The sequence below is a fragment of the Parasteatoda tepidariorum genome, chromosome 2, assembly GCF_982258835.1.
Source record: "Parasteatoda tepidariorum strain Cologne lab strain chromosome 2, Ptep-v5.0, whole genome shotgun sequence".
NCBI classification, from domain to species: Eukaryota; Metazoa; Arthropoda; class Arachnida; order Araneae; family Theridiidae; genus Parasteatoda; species Parasteatoda tepidariorum.
Window position 1 is genome coordinate 132,194,750 of NC_141756.1, and position 18,695 is coordinate 132,213,444.

Sequence of the window (18,695 nt, forward strand, 5' to 3'; positions counted from 1 at the left end):
TCTGACAAAAATAAAACTATTTTCTCTTGTTTAAACTACTTGAAAAAAGTTACTGGTTTTTTAAACTAGTTTTAAAATTTTTTATTTTATTTTATTCATTTTTTTTTCTTTTTACTTTTATTTTTGTTAGTTAGTAAATATTAAAATGAGCAATATAGTTATGTCAATGGTGAGTAGATATAGCAAATAGAGTTTAGTTACGGGCAATTCCACGAAAGTGTCAACTTTTAAGTGAATTTTTTTTTTTTATGAATTGCATATTTTAATTTTAAAAATATGTTCAAAAATAGCCAAAGTCTACATATTACTGTTTAATTTTTGATAATTTTAAGTTTTTTGAATCTGGCAGCATTCTAAAGTAATCACATGGCTGACAAGTGAATTCTTCACATTTGTGCTCCAATTGTATAATGCAGCGCAAATTACTTTGATAAACAAAGACGATTTAGATGTTAAAGTATTTAAAGAACATGGGACAAAAATTGATTTATGCATAAATTTCCTGAGAACGAAGATAAGATGTGACATTGGCAAGTTAGATATAAAACCTCTTTTGAGACAACCTAATTATCAAATTGTTGAAATTTTAACTGATTCTTACGTAAATATTAATTCTGCTTATCTGTTACATTCTGTTTATCATTTACATATTAATAAAACATTTTTTAAATGAAGACTTTCTTCCACTAAACTTTTTGTCATTCCGTCACGGTCATTCCGTCACAGCAAATAGATGTTAATAACTGCTAGCCAACCTGAGGTTAATTCTCCAAATTCACAACTTACATTGCTTACACATTATACTAAAAGTAAAAAATAGTTAAGGAAAATAATAGTTGCAAAAATCCCAGAAACTACCAGTTCTAAGTGGCATGCCGAAAGCTTGGTTGCCAAAATGTCATTCCGTCACACAAGTAAAAAGTTCATAACATTAAAAATAAAAAAAATACAAAATTCTTTTTTTTTTAGTTTATGAATCACATTATAACACCAATAATAATGATATGCATGAGAAAAAATCATGTTTATTTGAAATTAGATGCATAGAAACTTCAATTAATTGTCATCATGCAAGTCAAAATGTCATTCCGTCACATATGGAATTGCCCTTACGTCATTTCGGAAACAACTGTGATTTGCATTGCCATTATATATGCTACTAATTTCAAATAACAAAAGCGCTCTGTTTACAAAAAAATAAATAAATAAAAAAATTTTTTTTTTAATTGAATATGTGATAATTTTTTATTCTAATATTATGGGTGATATTCTCGCACTTTGATGGCAAGAAAAACGCACGTATTATTTCCTTCTTCGCATTTTCTAAATAATCATCACAACACAAAACTAATTAAAAATAGCGAAATCCGCAGTGTGGCCAGATGCGGATTATACGGGTTTTACTAACCTAGGTACGTATCCGCGTCTGAAAGGAAAGAAAGGAAAAAGAAAGAAAGAAGCAATCGCCGAAAAAAAAAAGATGGACGACGAAATCACGCGAATAGGACTTCTCAAAAAGAGCTTACTCAAATGATTGTTTCGTTCCGAAATTAGGTTGTTGTAATAAATAATATCGTATAAAAAATATCGGATTTTAAAAATTATGAATAAATCAATAGAAATAACTGCAAAACAAAATCGATAGAATTATTGCCTTAAAAATTAAATACTCAAATGCACGATTCAAATTTTCCTTGTTGTCTGAAATATATCGAGATATTTAAAAACCACGTGAAAATCAATATCAATAACTGCCGAAAATACAATCGAAACATTGCACTGATTTACGATACGATCTTCTTAAAATTGAGTGAGCAAAAAAGTGATTATTTAAATGTATGGTTCAAATATTACGTATAAATTTCTGTAGAAAAGAAAACTAAAAAAAAATTTTTTTTTTTTTTTTGCAAGAACTCTATAACGTTCTGCGACAATGTAGCCATGTCGTGGCAACGTGCAATGTTGCCACGGGGCTTAAAAAGAATGTAAATTCAGTAACGATAAATCATCCACTGTATTCTTCTATACGTAAATATAGTTCATACGGCAAACGAATGCAAATATAATGGAACTCAATGGTAAATATTGTGCATTTTCAGTGCATTTTTTTAGTTTAAATTATTCAAAAATAAATTTTTTGCGCGTCTCTTTAAAAAAAAATTCGACGTCTTTTTACTTCAAAATAGAAAAAAAAAGGCATTTATTTAAAATATTAATCATTTAAACTGAATGAGAACAATGACCACACTTTTACAAATCCGTCTTAATAAGCTTAGCAACATTAATTTCATTTTTTCTACGATATTTTCCATGACACCTTAGTATAAATAGTTTTCCAAAAACACATTTATTAAAAACGAACTTAATTTTTTTAAATGAATTAATAAAAGTGAATCGATAGCATAGAGATCTCATTTTACGAATAATTAGTATATTATTCATAGATAATTTCCAAAAAGTGGACAACCATCAGCCAAGAATATATTTGAAAGATCTTTCATTTAATGGAAGGTCGTCAGCCAATAATAAATATTTCACTAATTGTTCTCTAACTGTTGTATTTGATTTTAAAGTGACTATCAGCCGCACATCTAACTTTGAGTTAAAGACTGTGTTTCCTAAAAAACAATTTTTTTTTTGAAGAAAACAAGTCAATGATTATTCGAGTGTTGAAACAGGAAAACAAAAATTTGTTTGTGTAAAAAAAGAAACATTCCCATCCAAGGCAGACTTAAAGACAACAAAATATTGAATGATAAGGAATTAGTAATACAGCAATATGCTTTCTTCTTCGCGTTTTGTTTTGTATTTATACTTTTATAAATATATATATATATTTTTTAAATTCTGGAAATATCGAGAATTAGTAGTTATTTAATTTAAAATTCGTTTAATTTATAATTCGAATAAGTAGAAATTAAGAACATTTAGTCGCTAATAAAAATTACCGTAGATCAAACACGAAAAAAAAAATATATATTATTTTTGTTCGCATTTTACAGACAATATTCCACACATAAAATGTAAAAGTTTATCTGATGATATCTATTTCTCCTGCAAGATTAAATTAAAAATAGAAATGACTATTATTAGGATGATTCCGCACTTATACGTTATTTTCCGTACAGTACGTAAGATTTGAAGCAATTGCGTAATGGTAGCGTTAATGACGTATCTTTACGTTATGTTGGCGTAATTAACGCCCGCCCCCCCCCCAGGGCCCGACTTAGCCTAATTGGGCCTCTGCTTCACTACTTCAGTAATGAAGAACCGAATTTTATGGAGGTATTTTAATTTTTTCACCTCATTATGGATAACAAGAACTATTTAGCTATTAAGTCCCCCAATAATCAAACGACATATTGTTCTGTCCATTTTATCGATTTTCTGACAATTCTATGCCCATCATGAATGCAGTTTTCTGATTGTTTACTTTGTCATCTTAACTGCGAAAAATTCATATCCTTGCTGACATAAGGGCGGGAATTCAGCTAAATGTTCGCTGTGACGAGGGCTCAGTTTGGCCAACCAGAAGCACGTATTTTTGTAAACCTATCGCACTTCGCGATACGCAAAAAAATATAGGCTTTTGATTGGCCTAATTTGTCCATCGTCATTGAGAAAAGTTGCTCAATTCCGCCCTAGAAATCCATAGATTTACGAAATATAGATTATGTTCATACGATAGATTAATGAAGAAGTTTTAACTGATGGATTTTACACTGTACTGATATTTTGTTTAAAAAAAGTTCATTAAAGAAAGAAACGTAAAATAAATCTTCTAATCGATTTAGGGCCCCCCTCAGATGTGGGGGCCCGGAGCAACTGCCCCATATGCCCCTGCCTTAGTCAGGGTCTGTTAACGCTAGAAAGACAAAGCTGAAAGCACGCTGTTTATAGACGTTAAATGATGTGATATCGATGAAATTTAGAAACGAATCGTCTGATATTACAACAAATGGTTGAACGGAGAGATCGCCGACGTCCATTGTAAATGTTTGTTTTGATTTTGTAGTCTAAGTTAAAACGATATTCCACTAGGTAAGCGCTTTTAACTTAACGGGACTTTTGCGAAATTTCTTGTTTTCACTTACGTAAGTTTGATATTTTGGCTCATGCTAGAATAGACGCATGCGCACTAAGACTACTCAAAATCTTACGTACGAGGGCTAACGTAACTTTGTGAAATCTACCAACAAATACAGGGGTCAATTTAGAAGAAATTTGGGTCCGTTAACGGGACCTTCACAAAATATCTTTTCATAAAAACGGACCCTTCACAAAATATTTTAACTTAAAAACGGACCCTTCACAAAATAATTCATCTTTTAATCGGACCCTTCACAAATTTGTTTATCTTCATTATTGTTTTGTAAATCGAATAAACCCTTACCAGAAAGGAGGAGGGGGGGAAAGACACGTAAACGGACTAAGTTATGTCTTAGGCAGACGCTTCTTAATTTATTCGGCCGAAATGAATATTCTGTATGGGCTAAATACCAAATATCTGTATATTGCATCTTAGTAGCAGCAATTGCTGTTTATTTTTCAAAATTTATTTTTTTTAATTATAATTTTACGGTGTTGAATATAATTTTGTATCTATTTACAATTTAAAAACTCCTTAAAAAAAGTTTTCTGCAATAACAGGACCCTATTTGCCCACATTCACAAAAGCAGGACCCTGGTTGAAAGAATTTGACTTAACGTTTATTTTATATTCACTAATTACGAGTCATTTTTTCACAATTTTACAAAAACCGGACCTTTCACAAAATGTCTGGACAGACCACTGAAATATGTTTCTTGATGAAGTTGCGACTCACACTTAAAAGCATTTTTTTCTTTTTTTTACAAGAAAAAAAAATGCAAAAGTATATTTCTACGAATGTGGAAAATAAGAAAATTTAATCACTGATCTACAGGACTAGTAAATAAAAGGTGTCTCTAGTCCGCACTCATTTTTATAGTAAAGAATAAAACAAAGAACGTGAAATGTTCACAATTTTGATGAAATATGCTATTTAGTGACAATAAACACAAACCAAGAAACATCACCAAAAATCGAAAAAAAACTGAGGCAGCATAAAATTCTTTGAGGTCGGTCCAGAAGAGAACTAATAATTGTTTATTTCGAATATAAGACAAAATTTAGTGGTTTTCGAACCAACCATTCATTTTACCATGCAAAAGAGAAATCAACGCCAGCAACAAAAAATTCAAAATTGAACTATTTAATTATATATTTGGCATCTTCGTATTATGAGCTACACATATTTTTATTTTATTTTATAACCATCGTTGAACAGCCGATCCAATTTTTGTGTTTAGGACTACTAATGTTCAACTCCGTAGACTTGTCATTTTGAACCCGATCCAGAAGACAAGACAACCCCTGGATCAGTAACCCAGAGGTATTGATTTGTTGTAGGAACATGGAGAACTTTGTGACCCGTCAGATTTAACGTGCATCAGTCATCATTTACTACACGGGGAGTCTTCGGCAGGCGGGGATCGAACCCAGGACTTTTTGGACATGGGCCCAGTGCCCTACTAGCCAGGATATTCCGGCCTATAGCAAAGAACGAAAAAAAAAATTGATTTTATCAGTTTTCTGAAATTCTATGGAAAATCGTTGCCCTTCTCTCGAATTCAAACGTGGGGTTTCTTCGAATTGCAAGGGTAGAATTGTGTTACCCCCGCCATTGCATGAAAAAGTTAAAACCCCTTAATATAACTTCCGTTAAACATTTAATAGTTAAACATTAAAATTATGCAAAATTTTAAAAATACGTTCATGCCTTAATTTTTTTCTTCTATTTATTCAAATTATATTTATCCAGTTAAACAATCAGGTAAAAAGCTCAGCTGATAAAATGTATTTTTATTGTTTCAACTCCGTCATATCATTTGACCAATGGTTTGTTACTTTCTAATATATATATATATATCTACACGTTAATTATTTTATAATTATTAATAATTGATATAAATAATATATATTCCATTAAGTTATAAATAATAAACCACGATATCTGTAAATAAATAAACATTGGGTTAATAGTATTTACCATGTTCTCTTCTTCTGGGTTCTCCTCTTCTGAACATTAGTAACCGTCAACTCAAAATTTGTGTAGGCTGTTCAATGACGGTTATGAAATAAAAAATATAAGTCGACCGTTCAACACTGGTTATGAAACAGAAAATAAAATGAAACATTGAGTAAAATGTTAGGCTGACGGATATAAAGCACAATGAATTAAAATTGTCAATCACCATTCGCAGCTATTTATAAAATAGTCATTCTTCACCGCAATTAAAAAGAATAAAAAATGGTAATCACTCAAATTGCCCTATCTCTGACCCACTAATAGCTTTACGATGCACGATAATAAAAATAAAAAACAGGAGAAATTTAGGTCTATTCAAGAGCCTTTTAACAAATTATTATGTCTGAAAAACGGGCTATTCACAAAATTCTTGTCCGAGACGTCATTAATTAATTAATAAATTTTAAAACTCCTTTTTACTCGCAAAAACAAGATCTTGATAGAAAGAATCCAAAGACTTTTTTTCTCATTAAAAAAATCTCTTTACACAAATGGTTTTTCTAATTTTCAATAATTCACATATTATAAGTAGAATTTTTTAAGTTTGGAAGAAGCTTTAGATCAACTTCACATAAATTAAAACCCCGCATTTGAGACTCTTTTCAAAGAACACAAGATTGAAACTCGTCAGTCAGGTCGTCTGTGCCCGCTCTTTCAGGGACACCCCCCTGTCAGTGGGTTAATCCCACAGTAAGGACAGAGAACATCCATGCCACTTCTGGAATTCGAACCCTTTCTGTGGTGAGGCCAGCTCCCAGACCTCTACACAGTCCGGTCGCCTCATTTGAGACTTGTTGCGAAATATGTTTTTCATTGGTTGAGAGCTGAAATTTTAAAAATAAATTTTATTTTATTTTATAACAGTCGTTGAACAGCCGATCCAATTTTTTGGGTTTACGACTATTTATGTTCAACTCCGTAACCTTGTCATTTTAAACCCAATCCAGAAGACAAGGGAACTCTTGGATCAAGTATTGGGAGTAACTCCTTGGTGGAACTAATCCGCATTCGCGCTACATGGAGAGGAAAACCACGATAACCTCACAGGGTTAGCCTGGCGGTAAGGGGACTCTAACCCATGATGCGCCAACCACTGAGGATATTTTACGTCCGCACTGTGCTTGGTGCAAGCCGGGTGCTGAATTCGTATTCACCAGAAATCACTGTGATTGCGTATTACTGCAAAACTTTACTCATAATTTTTTGAATATGCCAATGAGGTAGATACGACGGCCCCATTTTTATAAAAATAAAATCGCGCTTTCGTGAAAGACAAAACAAATCATGGCCTTTAAGTTGTTGTAATACTAAAAGAAATAATAAATAAAAAGAAATCATCATTTCTGAGTTACAAGAAAAATTTTGTTCAGGATATTTTTCAAAATGAATAAAAATTATTATGAACTGCTCATTTTTAAAATGATAAATATTATGAAGGGTCAGTTTTTATGATAAGATAATTTGGGGGGGGGGCACTGTAAAGGACCCAAATACTTCCTAAAATAACCCCTGCATATTTTTATGTCGTGCTAAAATAACGGATCATAAATTTACGCCGTATTTTTACAAATATAACGTAAAAGCAATTAACATAGATTATAAAAATGTAACGATTTTTTGTGTTTAATCTAAAAATTGTATGTAATCTATCGACCGTTGTATTTAATTATGGGTTTGCACTGTTACAAATAATATATTAAAAATTACATGAATTTATATGATGTACTACAATTCAGGATTGCTGATTTAATTTACTTTTCTCTTAAAAAGTTAGATTTAATTGATTTAAATCGACATTTTTAATTTTAATAATGTTTCTATTAAAAATATTTTATATTTATTTTATGTTTTATAGCATATTAATAATATTTTTTTTTCAAATATTATTATAAACAATAATTTATTTTATCATGCACAACAACGATTGCATACTATTTTTTTACTAAGTAATGATTAGAATTGTATTTAATTGTGAGTTTGCGCCATTACAAATGATATATTAAAAATTACATAAATTTATTTAGTAAACAACAATTCAGGGTTACTGATTTAATTTACTTTTAATTGCTGATTTAATTTACTTAGATTTAATAGATTTAAATCAGCATTTTTAATTTTAATAATGCTTCTATTAAAAATATTTTATATTTATTTTATGTTTAATAGCATATTAGTAATTAATAATATTTTTTTAAAAAGAATATTATTAACAATAATTTATTTATCATGCACAACAGCGAATACATACTATTTTTTTTACTAACTAATGATAAAGAATCACAAATACATACGAAATTTAGTTAACAGGAAAGAGAAAAATTAAAAATACTTAAACCAGACAACCTAATCAATTTTATAGCAATTTTATTTTTTAATTATGGAACATTTGCTTCATGAAAAATTTTTTAGTTTTGATATTTAGTCTGCTATTTGTCTACTTACTATCTTAGTTTGGATAATTATATTTAGTTTTGATTTGATTCAATTGAAATGATGTTTGCTATTTTTTTCTTTAATTAAATCTATTTTCCAAAAAAAGTAAAGGAGTAACTTTACCACGTGAGAAAGAATAATTTAACGAAAGGATACAAAGTAACTCCTTGTTTAAGAATATCTTTTTTATTAATAGAATATTTTTAAAACAACTGGTTTTATACGTTGCATTAATGTTAAAAAAACATGTTTTATCCATACTATAATATCTATAATATCATTAAAAATACATTTTATCATAAATTATTATTATTATTTTAAATAAGTTTTAATTAAAATTAAATTTAAAATAAAATCTGAACTTTTCTTTATACACAAAGCCTTTTCATTTTCCGAAATGAAAGTTTTAGCTATGAATATAAGATAAATCTTTGTCATTTATTAAAGATGAAATCTTTTGGATGCTTTCTCAAATATAACAGTTAGTAACTGAAGTTTAATAGAATAAACGCAAAAAACACCATTATAACACAATTATAAACATTTCACTCCAATGAAACAAAAACTGAAAAATTTCGATCTATTCAATTAAATCAATGATTTTGAAGAGAAAAAAAAACATTTATTTAATTAGTAATTTTATTTAGAAAATCAATCTGATTTAAACCTGCATTAGTTATTTAAATGAACTAAATTAAATCAATACAATCCTATAATATTCATAATTTAATTTCTATATATTTTTAAGGGTTATGCTTTCTGAAAACTTTGTCGTCACATAAATAATGTTTTTTCGTATCATACAGTGTTTGTTATCTTTATAATAGCCGTGTGTTTACAATACTTAGTTAACATGAATGTTGGGTCAAGTTTAGCCCATCTTTATCCAGAATTCTCTACCACTCATGCTGAAAATGGCGGCAAAACATCCAACAAGAATAAAGATCATAGTATTTTTTATTTTTTTTATTCAAATAAAAAGCGTCTTCCCTCTAATTTTTTGATATTTAAAAAATTACACTATCGCTGTATTAGCTGAGGTCATAAAAATTTGTAAAAATTGAGAATTAATAATTTTGATAGATTTTATCTAGAATATCTAGGATTTTGATAGATTTTGTCTAGGATATCTAGGATTTTGATAAGATTTTATCTAGGATTTCTAGTATATCCAGTATTTTGATAGATTTTATATAGCATTTCTAGGATTTTGATAGATTTTATCTAGGGAAAAAAATCTTGGGAACATGCGACTTTTTAAAGAAAAGTTTAATAACTTTTTAGTTGAAGTATTTGTCCTATTCTAAGCCCAGGTAGTTCTTTATAACAAGATGGTATATATGTTTCACCATTATAGCTTTTCCTCGAGTGTAAGGCACCTAAATTAGTAACCATTTTTTTCATTTGGAAAAATACTGTTTAACTGCGAATTTAGTAATTATTTTTGGAAAGTCGCTTAAATAGTACTTAGTGCAGGGAAAAAAAAAAAGAAATGCGTGATGGAAAAAAGATGTTGAGATTATGTTGTAGAGTAGTTTTCCTCAATTACTTACTATCAATTAAGTCATCAAAACAAAAAATCAAAAAAAAATTCTAACTTCAAATAAACGCCTACTGACGACATAGCAATAAGAAATTGACTAAAAAAGAAGTTTTTCTTCTTCCTCTTTTTAATATATCGACTAAAATTTATTACACTAAAATTTCGTATTCAAAGCATGTTGTAAAAATCTTAATTTTAAATATTTTTTTTTATTATTATTATTTCAAATGCTGGAAGTAATTTCTTTTAAAAACTTATCTTGTTTTGAAGAAAAAATTATTTTTGATTTTTATTTTTCCTAAAAAAGTATTTTAAGGTTTTAATTTATATCGAAGATTAGGGTTGGGAATTCTAGCTGGAAAAAAAATAATTATTTCTACCAAGACTCTAAAAGAAAATAAAGGGGAGAAAAACTGGAAGAAACTAGTCCAAACGGAAGAAATTAAAAATGTATCAAACAATTGTTTAACGACAGCTAATAGTTCAATATATAGCTCATTTCGACAATAAATAGTTCAAATTTAAAACCGATAAAATTTAATGCAGTTAAAGAAAGCAAATAAATTTTACTTTTAATTTTATTTAAAAAAATAAAAAAAATTGTATTATTTACATTAGTCTTAAGCAAAATTTTATAGTCTTAAATTACCAAATATAATAATTTGTTTTGGTTTCGAAAATATGTTATCCTTATTTTCCTTAACAAATATGTACAGTTTTATCTCGATCAATTATGTGTATTTTTATTAATTTCAGTGAACTAAATAATCTGTTTAAGCATAGAATTGCCTAAACAAACAAAATTATAACTTTAAAAAACATTAATTAGAAAAATTTGGTTAAATAATTATTATTTTTTCAAATTTTCAGTCAGTTAAATTCTTATTGCAATTTTTTCTTAATATCGATGTATTTTATGAGTAGTTTTAGGTAATAAATTTGTTTTTGATTGATATTAAAAAAAAACAACAACTGATATTATTTAACAATGAGTAGTTTTTCGCGCTTTTACCTGAGTTGATAAAAAAAAAAGTTTAAAAATTGAAATCTCACACTAAAAAATAAAAATACCTTTGACGTACTAGTTTCATTCTATTCAAATTCGTTCACAAAGTACTTCGTGCGATAACCACACACAATAACAAGAACAGAATGAAAACATTCTATGAGTAAACACTGTTCCATATCTACGTTAAGACTTTTCTAAGAACATTATGCAATGCATAACAAGGATGCATACAAACTAAGTCTCAACTCAATGGTAGCCTATTAAAGATAGAATAATAGTAAAACATATTGCATCGAGATATTTTGACTAGCAGGATTCGTTAACTATTTAAAAGATTATTTTCAGAACCAGAAAGTCTCTTCTTTTTAAAATAAATGGAAGCCACATGTAAACATTTTATTAGTTTTAATGTTAAATCCAATACCGCTTTGCAATTTTTTTTTTTTTTATAAGACGCTACGATCACTGTAAATTTTATATAAAAGTTCGTCATGTTGCGTTAACACTTTTAAATATTTTTATTCGCAGGGGGCAAGAAAAATATTTCTAAGGAGTGGTAAAAAAAATTCCATAATTCGAACTAATTATTCTGAGGAAATATTATTTCGAACTCCAGTACAACCTCGCTACACTATTTTGGGAACCCAATAAATAGAGTGTTGTAGAGGGTTATATCGAGGGCCTACATACTTTGGGGACACAATAAGACTTTTTTTTTTTTAAATTTTATGTATGTATTAACTATAAATGTATTTATATGTTATGCAAAAGATCAATTTGCAGAGTGTTAACTATTAAAAACAACTGATATAAATTCAGAAAATAAGATCGTGAACGCACCTCAAAACCATTTTTATTGAAAATAATCTGATATTTTTGTTTGTTTATTCATTTTTTTGACTGTCAAAGTCAACCCACAAAGTATGCAAATGAGTCCAAAGCAAGAAAATGATTTTCGCTTGTAAATGGGGCTCCATCCACCCTCTACAAATAAAAATTCTCTTTCAGGTGCTCATTTGTGACAGGGAGGAGACATTCTAAGAATGGAAGCTCTTGGGGTGGTCAGCTGAGAGTCTTTTCGGGTCAGAAAAGATGGAAAAAAATCGCAAAAGATGATAAAAAAAAGATTTTTTACATTATTTGAAAACCAATAATAAATGAAGAAAATAAGGTTGAAATTTGGAGGAAAAAAGTAGTTTTACAGGGGTTGATTGCTTCAGAGAATATCGTAATAGTGAGAGGAGAATGACATTCATTCATATGCAAGTACGTCGGGAGCACGAAACAGGATCGCAATAAAGGGAGTTACTGTTGTATTGGATATCGTAGTAGCGAAAGTTTATTGTATTATTTTAAAGAGTTTTTATCCGGACAGGGCTAGAAACACATTTCTCGGAAAAGCCGACATCGGCAGCGCTTTCATTTGAACTCATTATTTTGAGAGGTTTTGAAAAAGTGAACACAAAACAGCTCTATCATTCGAGGAATTGAAAAAATTTAATCCTTTTCCGTTTACACTCATTGGAAACAGGTGGGTTTTGCGAACGTCTTCAATATTTACTTTTCGAATCGAGTTGAGTCCGCACCAATAATACACGATTGAAAATATACTTGATATGTTGGGTGAAATGAGAAAGGGGTTGGAAAGGAGAAAAAGAGTAAACAAATATTCCATTCTGCAAAGAAGAAAAGAATGCAAGCAGCCTTACTCACCCTTTTCGAACATTTCGAAGGGAGTAATAATAATCCTAGTTGTGTTGGTCTTGAGACACAAGGGGGGGTTGTCCGAACGATAATAATCCACAAGAGGAAAAATTTTATGGAGAAATTATTTATCGGAGTTTAGACAGGCAAGAGCTCCGCATGAACAACTGAAGACAGCGTTCCTCGCAAACTGGATTTTCTGACCCTTTCTCACACCCTCCGTAGCGCATGCGCAGTGAGAGGGGGATGGGTCCACTGGGGATGTAGGGGAAGAGAGCGATGAGACGCCGAAGAGAAGAAGAGATGCTCGGATTGATTCGGGGAGTTTCCAAAAAAAGAATTATTTTTGTTCATTATTTAATCTGTTTCAAACGGATGTTATCTTTTCATATTTATCAATCGACATAGGATTATGAAGCCTTTTATGAAATAGCACATTTTAATAGTTTTTTCACCCCCTGCTTTATATATATATAATCTTTCATTTACGATAGGAAAATCACTGTAATTATGTTTTTTTTTTTTTTAAAAATGTTTCGTTTTTATAAATGTAATTACGAATCAGGGAATTGGTTTTTCAATTCATTTTCTTCATCTATGTTTGCTATTTGATAAAATGGAAAGACAGTTGCGAGTGTAAAACAAAACGAGTACTCTCAGAGAAGAATCGATAAATTCTACTCTTCATTTGATCTACTGAAAACTTTAACCGCGAGTAGGAGTCCGTAGAATGTTCTTTAAGTATTTTATTTCAAGAAAAAACACCTTATAATTAATAACTCAATTAGTCAAAAATAATAGAATTATCGCTATTTTTATGTACAGAAGAAATAAAAAGCGTCCCAATTTTGTTTTATTCAATTCCTACTATTAGTTCTCCTTATATATATATATTGTTCGAATTTTCAGTCGTTCATAAATGCTTTTTATTCATCCACTTAAGTTCAAATAAATTTTTTTTTTTTTGGAACTTGGAGTGAATGATGTTAATACAGTTTTTTTTCAAATATTCATTCATTCATTGAATAGGGATGAGCGAAAAACAAAATGGAATTTTCTGATGGGTTAAGCGTTAGTCATTGTTTTGAATTTTACTATAAGCGATTCAGTCTTTCACTTATTTTAAAAATAACATCAGTGATGATTTCTAACTTATAGCTCTATTTGAACAAAAAAAAATAGTTTATTGCGCACATATAAATATTTAATTATTTTATATTCACTGTGTCAGATGAATTCAATAAAGAACATGACGTGGTAGAACGCGTAGTCCACGTCATCCAATTGTATACTTTTATAATTGTCTGATACACCACGTGCCTTTTTTTCTTTCAATTCCTACTATGAGTTCACACTCTCCCTATGTATATCTTGTTCGAATTCTCAATCGTTCATAAAATATCTTTTATTCACATATATTCAATTTCAAATAAATTTTTTAAACTTGTAGTGGATGACACTTGATATTAATACAGTTTTTTCAAACTTGTTAATGTGATTCAAAGCGTTGTAATATTGAAATGTTGACATAGTTTTAATTCAATAGATTGAAAACAGTTATTAAGCCTTTGCAGATTGTGAATGCTTACTGTAGATTGTGAATGCTTACTGTATTTAATGACTGTCGATGCGACTCACTTTTGCTTTTTCAGATGTGTTCAACTCCCATCATAAAATGTCTCATCATAGGAGTCAATAAAAATATGGCCGTATTTTTCGCTTCGCCTACTATTCCATTCATTTTGCATTTCAAACAGTGGCGTACGTAGAATTTTTTCAAGGGGGGTGTTCATAATTTTCTGAAACTACTAAAAGAAATTCAAGAAATTCGAGTCTGTAATAAACCACTATTATTTCCCTAATTTAGACAGCTAGACAATTTTGACTTTTTATTTAAACAACATTGTTTAGTTAAATTTTGATTTGATTTTTTAAGTTTAAGAACATAATGTAATATCTTCTGAAAAAAGTCCAATATCATATGGGTGGGAAGTAACACTTTGAGGGCCACTTTCACATTCATCAGATTTTGTTATGCTAGAAACGTTTTCTTCAACGGAATTATCACATTCCTGTTCAACAGAAAAACTAACATTGGTACTAGATACTGTCACCTCACTAAGTTCAGATCGTGATTTTTTCTCAAAGTAATTAAAAATTGTTAAATTCTTGCCTTTTGACATCCTAAAGATCCAAGAACAGCAAATATATATATATATATATATATATATATATATATATATATATATATATATATATATATATATATATATATATATCACGTGATTTTGGTTTCAAAAGTACAACCCTATTATAGTAAATGTTTTTTCTGTATTCTGAGAAATACCATGAGAAAAAAAAGTAGGCATAAGGCACATAAAAATATATAGTCTTAAAAAATAATAGCTCGCATAATTTCTACTAAAATGTTTAGTTTTGCCATTTTGTCTGAGCTCAAGGGTGGTGTTTAAACCCCTAAACCCCTCCCTTGCATACGCCACTGATTCAAACAATAAAATATAATTATTTTCACTTTTATTATTTCAATTAGCGTTGATTTTAAACTATTTAGTTTCATAGATCTACTTTTTAAAAGCATGAATAAAAGTAACATAAATGAGTGGTTTCAATTAACTTTAAGAATACTAATTTGGTGCCGTAATCCAGCAATGTTGTCATGTCCATGTTGATCACATTGAGTTTATCTAACATAATAAAAAATAGTTCAATATTAAAGAACGTGAAAAAAATCCTTTTTTTCCCCTTCAAATTAGAGCTATAAGCCAACAAGCATCACAGATGTATTTTGAAGAAAGAAAATTGTCTGCTATCTCGTTCATATCTTCATCATCATGGCGAGTTCTAAGAAAATGATTAGTTTCATTTTTCGTATAGCTCAACCAAACGAACTAATTGAAAATTTTGAACACTTTTTAGAACCGAGGGCTGAATTTATTCCCTGTAACCGCTGGCCGTATTTCAGTATAAATGAAAAAATATTTCTGGAGTTATAAAAGAGACACACGCAGACAAACTCCTTATTTTATTATTGTAAATATCCTTTTACTTTTCTTTCTTTTTGCATATTCATGCGCAGAAAGATTTCGAATTGACAAACCACTTAAATTCCATACTTTTTAATAATCGGGTTTTTAATAATTCGCGAAAGAATCCTTGTGTAAGAATATAGAATGTATCATTTAAGAGAATTGACAGGCTTGGCTTACTCGAAATAAAATGTAAAGAACAGTTGTTAACATAAACAAATGTCACGTTTCAACAACCCATCAAGATCGAGATACCCACACTACGTCACTAACAATTTCTTCTTACACAGTTTCACACAACATTTTTAAAATCATTGTGCAAACGAAAAGATTTTTTTCAATAAAAATAAATTTAAATCTACTTAAAGTTGAATATTAATGGGTCAGTTTCCCAAATCGGAGCCTCCTAATTGTTCTTACTGTGTCGTTTGGTAACAAACTGAAAATTATAACCTGTTTCCATCTTATAAGTAGTGTAGAGATATTTTTACTTCTCTTTTTGTTATAATTAAGCATTTTGTGTACAATTAAATGTTTCGACAACAAACTTTTTTTATTTTAATACAAAATATTTTCCAACAATTAACCGACAATATTTTTTTTTGTAACTTTTTCATGGAATGAAAAATTTATATAACCGTACACATTTAGAAGTTCAGAATTTGAATGGTACATTTGAAGTAGAACAATCAAACCACATTCCAGAGGAATGTTCCCTAATTTTTAAATATCGTGAACTGCATATTTTTTTTCTGTAAAATGTTAACTCTTTTATTGCAGTTTAAATTATCTGAAATAAATATTTAAAATATTGAATCATGTAGAAATTATATATAAATCAATAGGAAAAACAACCGTTGAGCAATTAACAACAGTTAACCATCAAACAATAAACTTCTCCAAAGTTAAAAAATTTGGAGCAAACTCCAAAAGCAAACCCTATGTTATTTTATAAATAAAGCAAGAGTGTCCTTGTATTTATGGGCAAAAATGTATGACGTACATTTTAAAAATTATTATTTACTATTTAGAATAATGAGGTAAAAGAATTTTTTTTTCAAGCCCGTCATTGCGAGTGATTGCTTAAATAAAAATTAATACAATGTTTAAACTTCACATTATCGCTTGCTTGAGAAAAAAAAAACTTTAAAGTACTAAGGTGTGTAGAAAAATGTGCAATGGAATAAAAAATAAATTACAATTGTTAAATTTCTCGAGAATTATTAATTGCTTGACTTGTAGGAAAAAATACCATACGGGCCACTCTACAGTTCACAAGAATGAAATTACAGAGTTGAAATTCGGTATTTTGAATGGGCCATATTTATTAATAAACACAAAGTTGCCATTTTTTTTTTAAAAGTTCAAGTCTTTTTAAAGTTATTGCAATTTTAGGTGCTTTTTTAACATTTTTTTTTTTTTCTTTACGTCTCATTTTGCGTTTCACAAAATCTATAAGTCTTAGAATCTTTGAATTACGGAAGTATTTAGAAAAAAGTATAGGGAATACAGTGAAATAAAACAAATTTAAAAATTCAGCAATTAGTTAAATAATTATTAACTATTAAACTGATAGGGAAAAAATTACTCAGTTGGGTCGATCTATATATCCTGCTGAAATGAAACTATGGAGTTTAACAAATGTAAGCACTTTTCTGTGATTTCTCCCAGCTTTTTTTTTTTTTTTTTGCTTTAAATAGTGCTCATTTAATGATTGTTTTTAAAAATTTTTATTTCCATCGCAAGACATTTATTTCTTTATTTTATAAGCTCGCATGCAAGTAGTCAAACTTAGAAGTCAATGAAAAGTAGCTAAAGTGAGTGATTATATGTTGTCGGATATAAATCTTAACATTTATATAAAAATTTAAAAAAAAAGAAAGAAAAACTCATTATATAGCGATTAAATCCGTTCCTTACTTCATTTGTTACTAATCTTGTCAACGACTAGAATTACTTCTCATTTATTAATTTTTTATTGTGTCCCACAATCGACATTTCTTAAGTTAAATTTTTTTTTTCAAGCGCAGACGATAATTTTTATGTCGTTGCAATTATGATTTTAACAAAATTTTCTTACAACAAAACAAAATCATCCGTGTTTTTTGTGGAAAATAGTGCCGTTTATTATTATGTACTACGTCAATCACTATTTTTAACACCACTACTGCATTGTTTTAAAAAAATTTTGTTAGGAATGCCTTACGTAATAATTTAGCTAGTGTTGATTAGTTAATTATTTATTAAGTATTCATTTAGAGTTTTGTATATATATATATATATTTTTATGAAAATAAACATTTCATTACCATTCAGATTTTTTTGTGATTCTTCCCAAAGTCAACAAAAACCGATTTCGGTCATTCACAGTAATATATCTAATTGGATTTTAAATATCCGACATATTGTTAGCTTCCCTGACTATCCCGAGTTAACTCGGGTATGCATATATATTGCAAATATTTATTATCCCGAGAAAACTCGTGCGTAGCAGAATTTGCCAGTACGTTTTGTTTTATCACATTTTTACTCGGCAGGAAACAAAAAAAAAAAAATAATAAATAAATAAATATAAAAAAAAATCTGTGATTGGACGTTTGCCAAGTTTTGTTTGAGAGTTTTTCTGTTGGATTGTGGGACTGTTCACGCGTTTTGTGTGATGCTGAATTTACATAGAAAAGACGTACGCGTACAAAATTGAAAGCAATGCAGATGATTTTTCAAATAATAAAGATGTGAACATAAACAAAGATTGACACACCTCTGGGGGTACTGGAGATCGATCGTTCTCGTCAAAATGATGATCTGTTGATGAATGAATGGATGTATGAGTGGGTTCACCCTATAAA

The 18,695-nt window shown here is 29.1% G+C and overlaps 1 protein-coding gene across 9 annotated transcripts in view; it reads right to left on the bottom strand.

The window, feature by feature from the left end:
- LOC107443911 (plexin-B) overlaps positions 1–18,695 on the bottom strand; it is a 251,761-nt gene that overhangs the window by 201,150 nt on the left and 31,916 nt on the right. For 3 of the 9 annotated variants that reach the window (XM_071182958.2, XM_043047550.3, XM_043047548.3), the window contains exon 1: positions 12,809–13,080. The exons of 1 other annotated variant lie outside the window; for it this stretch is intronic. The gene's annotated coding sequence lies outside the window, so the exon portion shown is untranslated. Of the gene's footprint in view, positions 1–12,808; positions 13,081–18,695 lie in introns of those variants that run through there. 5 more of the 9 variants (XM_043047552.3, XM_043047551.3, XM_071182957.2 and 2 more) reach the window with 4 other exon arrangements.